Genomic DNA, 6,336 nt, shown 5'->3' on the forward strand with positions numbered 1-6,336 from the left:
CGTCAGTCAGCGCAGAGGACAGGTTCACTTCTAGAGGCTTGTTTAGGATGAGGCCGGCTGAACTTGGGCATGGCTCTGTGGCTTCAGCATGACCACGCTGTCAAACACTTACTGGAGTGTGAAGACAGCCAGTGTAGCTGCTCCTATTACACAGCACGGAGTTAGCTGTTTTCACACGCTTCCACTCAACCATTACCCACACATCTCTCCGCTCTCAGTCCACTGAGATTATTGCATTTGTACTATCGGTCTACTTCGCTGCAATTCCTGGGAGCAATATGAAAGGGAGATTACTTCTTAAAACTAACCACAAACTTTAGTTTAACTAAAACATAACCCATTTACATGTCCTTTTTAGACGCTATTTCTACCAACAGCGATCTACATACTCAATAATTCGGAGATCTCACCTAGAAGTGTCAATTTTGGGGTGAAAGCCGCTCTCAGGGGCAACAACGACAATATGCTCGACTGCTAGTGAGAGGATTTGAAAACGCTGTGCTCCCGTGATTCTCTCAACCGAGTGACGCACTACTCACTGCGTCTACACGCCTCCACAACGCCATAGTTTATTCCACGAAATTCAAGCAGCTTAAGCAGAGCGGCATGGTCATAGGCAGAATGTGTTTTGGTTAATTTGTTACGGCACAAAGTCCACTACAAACATAAAGACATGCATATCTAAACGAGTATTCCACACACAGCGATATACTACCACAACATTCACAGGAAGACAACATAAGAAAGTGGGTGCACGTCAGTTGCTTCGCTTTAGCCGAACTGAATTTGTGGGTACGAGCGGCACGCCAATCCTGGCGTTTCGGCTGAGCCAAAAGTTGAACCAATCGTTCAACTCTGACGCCGGAGTGCCAGCCGTCAGCCCAAGAAATCCCGTTCTATGCAAATCTAGACGTTCATCGCTAGCCAATCAACCGCCGCCTGCAGCTGGGAAGAGCCAGACCGCAGTTCATTTCCTCATATTCCAAACGAGAAATTCACGGTAGGCACAATCCACCCGGTTCTTTACGACCAGAACTATTTACTGAGATACAAACCGGAGGAACCAGGCATGGAGGGAGGTGGCAGAGACAGTGGGTGAAACTGGTAGGTTTTCGCCTGTTTGGGGAGTTTATATATATATATATATATATTGCTCGCATAAAATCCCCGGGGTTTTTTGCTTTGTATGCCGGGGGCGGGACATTCATGTGATTGGTTGTTGGTCGCGGTGCTCGAATAAAATCCCCAAGCTTCAGACACGCCCAGCTCCAAGCTTTTTTTGAAGCTATAGTGTGGACGGGCCGTTAGAGGGACGAGGTGCGTCACGTGTTAATGTATCATTGGTGCTCGTGTTGACTGCCTGAACTCGCTCGCAGGCTTCGCCCCATTTACAAAATAAGAAAAAAATAAAGAACTTTCTGAACATTAAAGCATGGAAACATGTCACAGTTATGAAACCTGAAATTAAGCATAATATGGCCCCTTCAAACGATTGTATTTTAAATATTTGCATCACTTTAATGTTAAATATGGTGAAGCTGAAACTCATTTGAAATACTTTGTATAATACTAGTTTCACCCTATAATAATACACCATAATGTATTTATACATTGAACTGCAAAACGTTGTATAGCTAAAGCAGTACAATATATACAGTATAGTGGGGTAGAAATTGCAGTAGTATACAGTAATGTGGGAATACTCAATTGATGATTAAGAATATGAAAAGTGAGAATTTAGTTTTTAAACTAAACCACAAAATTTAGTTTTAACCAAAAAACAACAGATTTAGCTAATTTCTATCTTCAGAGATGCTATAGTACTGAGAGTATGTTCTGTGTTACAGTGCCATTAAGAGCAAATTACCAACATTTGGTGAAGGGCAGATAAAGGAAGTACTCAGATATTAATATAAGTAGAAATACTATATTGTAAAAATACTCAGTTACAAAATAAGAGAAAAATAAAGCACATTTTAAACATGTCACAATTATGAAACCTGAAAATAAGCATAATATGGCCCCTTCAAACTATTGTATTTTATATATTCACATAACTTTAATGTTAAATCTGGTGAAGCTGAAACTAATTTGAAATACTTAATATAACACTAGCTTAACCCTCTAATAATACACCATTATCTTTTTGCTGAATTTTGTTGTGTATTGATCAGTAGCGAACAGTCAGGGCCTTCAATGTATTCAGAGAATACCCTGGAACACTCAGATAAAACAAACACAAAATCGATTTAATTATATAAATAAAATGTAATAAAATATAAAATGAATAAATGAGAATGGTATCTGTGTTGTTGATCTGTAATATTACAGTGTTACGTTGATTTGTTTGTCCTTCTCGGACCATGCACTACGCATTTCAGTGGTTTTGTGTTAGAAAAGAAAGCAACCAATCAGATCTTGTTCTGGGTCTCTGGGTAGAATATCCTTCAACCAAGGTATTCTACATCCTTGATCGAATGCCCTGGCCGTTGCACTGAATGAGAGCGTACCATTGGACTGACAGTTTGATCAACCAATCATATTGTTGTGAGTACCCTTTTCGACAATTCAGTGAAAAGACGGACATTATAACGGCGGGGGGGAGGGCACGGCGGCGGAGGGTGTGTGTGTGTCTACAGAAGGTCCAGTTGTGATAGACACGGTGTGCCACTGGTATTGATACATTAAACTGAAAAAGGTTGTATAGCTAAAGCTGTACAATAAATGTAGTGGGTTTAGGGTTAAACATCGCAGTAGTATCATGTGGAAATTTTCAATTCAAGTCCAAGTAACTTTACTTTCTACCTAAGTACAGTTCTTGAGTAAATATACATTTCATCACTGGTGAGGGGATGGACTCAGACACAGTTTGACAGCTGATAAGCATAAAAATATACGTACAACATGCTTAATTTGAGGTAAAATCGAATTGCATTGCATTAACATGACTCTAAATACATTTTCTGTAGCATGCTACCGCTCAGCACTTGTTTAACCTCTACAGTACACTCTTTATAACCCATAACTATGAAAGGAAAGCTCTGCTCCTGAATATTAAAGCCATAAACTTGCAGGTCAGCTTGTCCCGCTCTCATGCAGCGCACCAGGCTTATGTTCCTATTTGGTTTCATTACACAGTGTTTCATGCATTCCCTGTAAATGTTTTAAGTCGAAAACCTTTAATCCGTGCACATGTACACCAGCGAGCCACCCTCAAACGCTGGATATGACATTAGGTATTCAAATGAAGCTGCCTGCTCTACATCAAAGTGCAATAACCTTCAAAAAATGATAGGAAAACTCAATAGAAGGCCTTGGCTCCATGCTGTCAGGCGGCGCAATTACCGCACTGCACTGTGGGGGAGGAAGGGTGCAACCTAGCACAAATAACACTTAAAACTTCCTGTCTCCTCACTCACTGCTGGAGCACTTTCATTTTCTGTTAACGCAGTCTAAAATAGGGAGAAGGGCTGTGAAGGGTTCACGGGCAGAAATACTTAAAGGTGTGGATTTGGGATTTTGGGACTGGGAGATTGAAAGTGTGGAAAGTTTATTTATAGCGCCTTTCAACAAGTGGATCTAATTAACATGTGATTTAAAAGGCATTAAGACAGGATAGAAAGGAATAATTATCTTCAGGACCCTGATTACGAAAATCCTCTTGTCAATTTACATATAGTAATTTGAACTATTTAGTCAAATCAAATACAGACGCTGTGAAAAAAGAAAGCCGAGAAAAAGTCAATTTCTGTCTGATCCAATTTTCTTTGATACCATTGTGAAGATTAATGGCATGTATTAAGTCTAAAACCATATCATACTTCAGCCATTTAAATCCCTTTGAATATGAAAATTGGTCATGGTGAATAACATTATCACATTATCTCGTAATCTCACCTGCTCAATGCTTCTGTCTGACGGTCATTAATGTAACTTTGCCGCCATCGTTCTCCACATGGAGGCTGTGCTGCTCTTTTACAAACTCCCTGCTTTCCATGCTGATATTAATGTAGCGCAATATTATTTTGGTGGAATGGTTAAGCGTGTCATTTATTCATCACCTGACCAATCCCCGCCAGGCTTAACCTCGGAGCCGTCAGCCGTGCACCCGCAGGCTGAGGCTGTAATAAGGTTTTAAGTGTCTGTCATTAATATTGCCGCGCTGACACCATCCTGGTTTGTGGGTTTTTCGGGCTGCCATCATTAGGCGGGATGGCAGGCGAGGCTGTTGATTCCCTCCTCCTTCTTCTCCTCGGTGAGCAATCGGCTGGTTTCTTTTAGCTTTCAGGGGCTGTGAGTGTGTCAATCACCCGACTGACAGCTCATCTTCCCGGGAGCTGATGACACCCCCGCTCTGTTGTTCATTTAAGGACAGCCTCGCTATTAGACTGATGCACAGGACAGATTAATGGTTTAGTGACAAGATGCTTCCAGATGCACAGGCATGAAGCTCATCCTCATGTTCCAGCACAGGTACAACTGCACTTAAAGGTCCCCTACTATGCTGTTTCTCATCAATATATTACAGGTCTCAGATATATACAGAACATGTCTCTGAAGTGTTTGGCTCCAAACACCAAACAGATCATTGCAGCATTACCCATAATCCCCTCTGTTTCAGCCCTGTTTCCAAAGTGCTGATTCTCCGCCTGTTACTTTAAGGCCGCTACACTTCAACCTGAGACCAAAGAACGCGTACCGAAGGCGTCCCGACTTTTACGTCCGCTACGTCGCCTGTGTTGGCTACGCCGCCCGCCTACGAACACACCGCAAAGACTTCAGTCGACGAGTTTACAAACTCCCTGCTTTCCATGCTGATATTAATGTAGCGCAATATTATTTTGGTGGAATGGTTAAGCGTGTCATTTATTCATCACCTGAGTGCAAAAGAGTGTACTGAAGAGGTTAAACAAGTGCTGTCATTCAAAAGAGGCAACAGCCAATCAGAGTGATTTCTTTGGCCGACTTTCTTGAATCGGCGGTGGGAGGTGTGAAAATGTGCCGTAAAGCAACGACGGTGCGGGACACACCAACCTGAGTAGGGCGCCGCGAATGTCCGACGGCCTCTGACTCCCAAAACCGGGTAGGTGTGACAGGGCCTTTAGATGAAAATAAGGAGCCCCTCCCCACGCCCCTCTGAGAGATATTTGGTTAAAAAGAACACAATGGTGCTCTAGGAGGAGATTCAGGAGATTCAGGTGATAAGGGGGGGGGGTTACCTTGGTGCTGATTGGCTAATGGTTACACAAGACAAAACATCGTTATGACATCATAAAGTGACAAAAATCTGATCAGCTCATTTTCAGACAGATTTTTATAGAAATGGATCAGGACAAAAAGAGAGAGAATCTTTGTTCCTGAACGGGTTATCTTGGGTTTAATGTGTGGTAGACTTGTCTTTAGCGTTCTTGCCTAACTGGAACGGTGTGTGTGTTTGTGTGTGTGTTAGTGTGTGTGGTGTGGTGTGTGTGTCTCCCAGGCCCAGCGGTCTGTGTCGGGGGAGGTCCTGCGGCCTGCACGCAAGGGCCTCCGTGTCCGACACTGCCTCTCCAGGCCAAGCCCTGCCGCACAGCCTGAGCCCCAAATGAAGGACGGCCGCTTCGTCCGGATGCAGCTGAGCGCCTCAACGATCACCGCCACAACGTGACAAGCTGCCGGGCCATGAAGAAGGGATGGAGAAGAAAGGTGCTGTGCTGCTGACTGTGTGCATGATGCTTGTCTTCTGCCACGACTATGAAGTATTGTTATATTTACACAGGGCAGATCTATTGCAACGCTCTGTCCGTCCTGGGAGAGGGATCCCTCCTCTGTTCTCTCCTCGGGAGCGTTTCTTGTTACTTGAGCAGGTTTCTCGTAATGTGTAAGTGTGTTGTTCTTGTTTTTCATGTCTTGATATCTTGTCTCATTGTTGATGCTTCGACAACATGGAGCTGCATGTTTGATGCAAGGTCAAATTTCAGGACCTTGATTCTGGAACCATGAAGGTATCATCGCTATCATCTTCAGGCGTACCTGGAGGAGGCGTTGACGGCTCTGGCTGAGCGACGGGTTCGGACAGCCCGGACTCCCGAAGCGTTTCCGGTCGGAGTGTGGTGAGCCCAGGCGCTGGCCTCTGTCTGGACCTCTGCCCCGCTACGCCAGCGCCAAAGGAAAATCCGTAGTGGTGCTGGGCGGCTGAGGAGAAGGAGGCAGCCTGAGGAAGGCCTCCTCTGGAGCCCATACTCCCTCCCAGAGACACCATCAATCCTGCCCGCTCACCTGAAGACAACACCGTCGTCAACTGGTTCCACCACTACAGGCCACGTCCAACCAGCTCTGTTTCAAAAGTCAAGTCAA

Source organism: Notothenia coriiceps, unplaced genomic scaffold (assembly GCF_000735185.1).
Source record: "Notothenia coriiceps isolate Sejong01 unplaced genomic scaffold, NC01 NC01_scaffold00019351, whole genome shotgun sequence".
Classification (NCBI taxonomy): domain Eukaryota; kingdom Metazoa; phylum Chordata; class Actinopteri; order Perciformes; family Nototheniidae; genus Notothenia; species Notothenia coriiceps.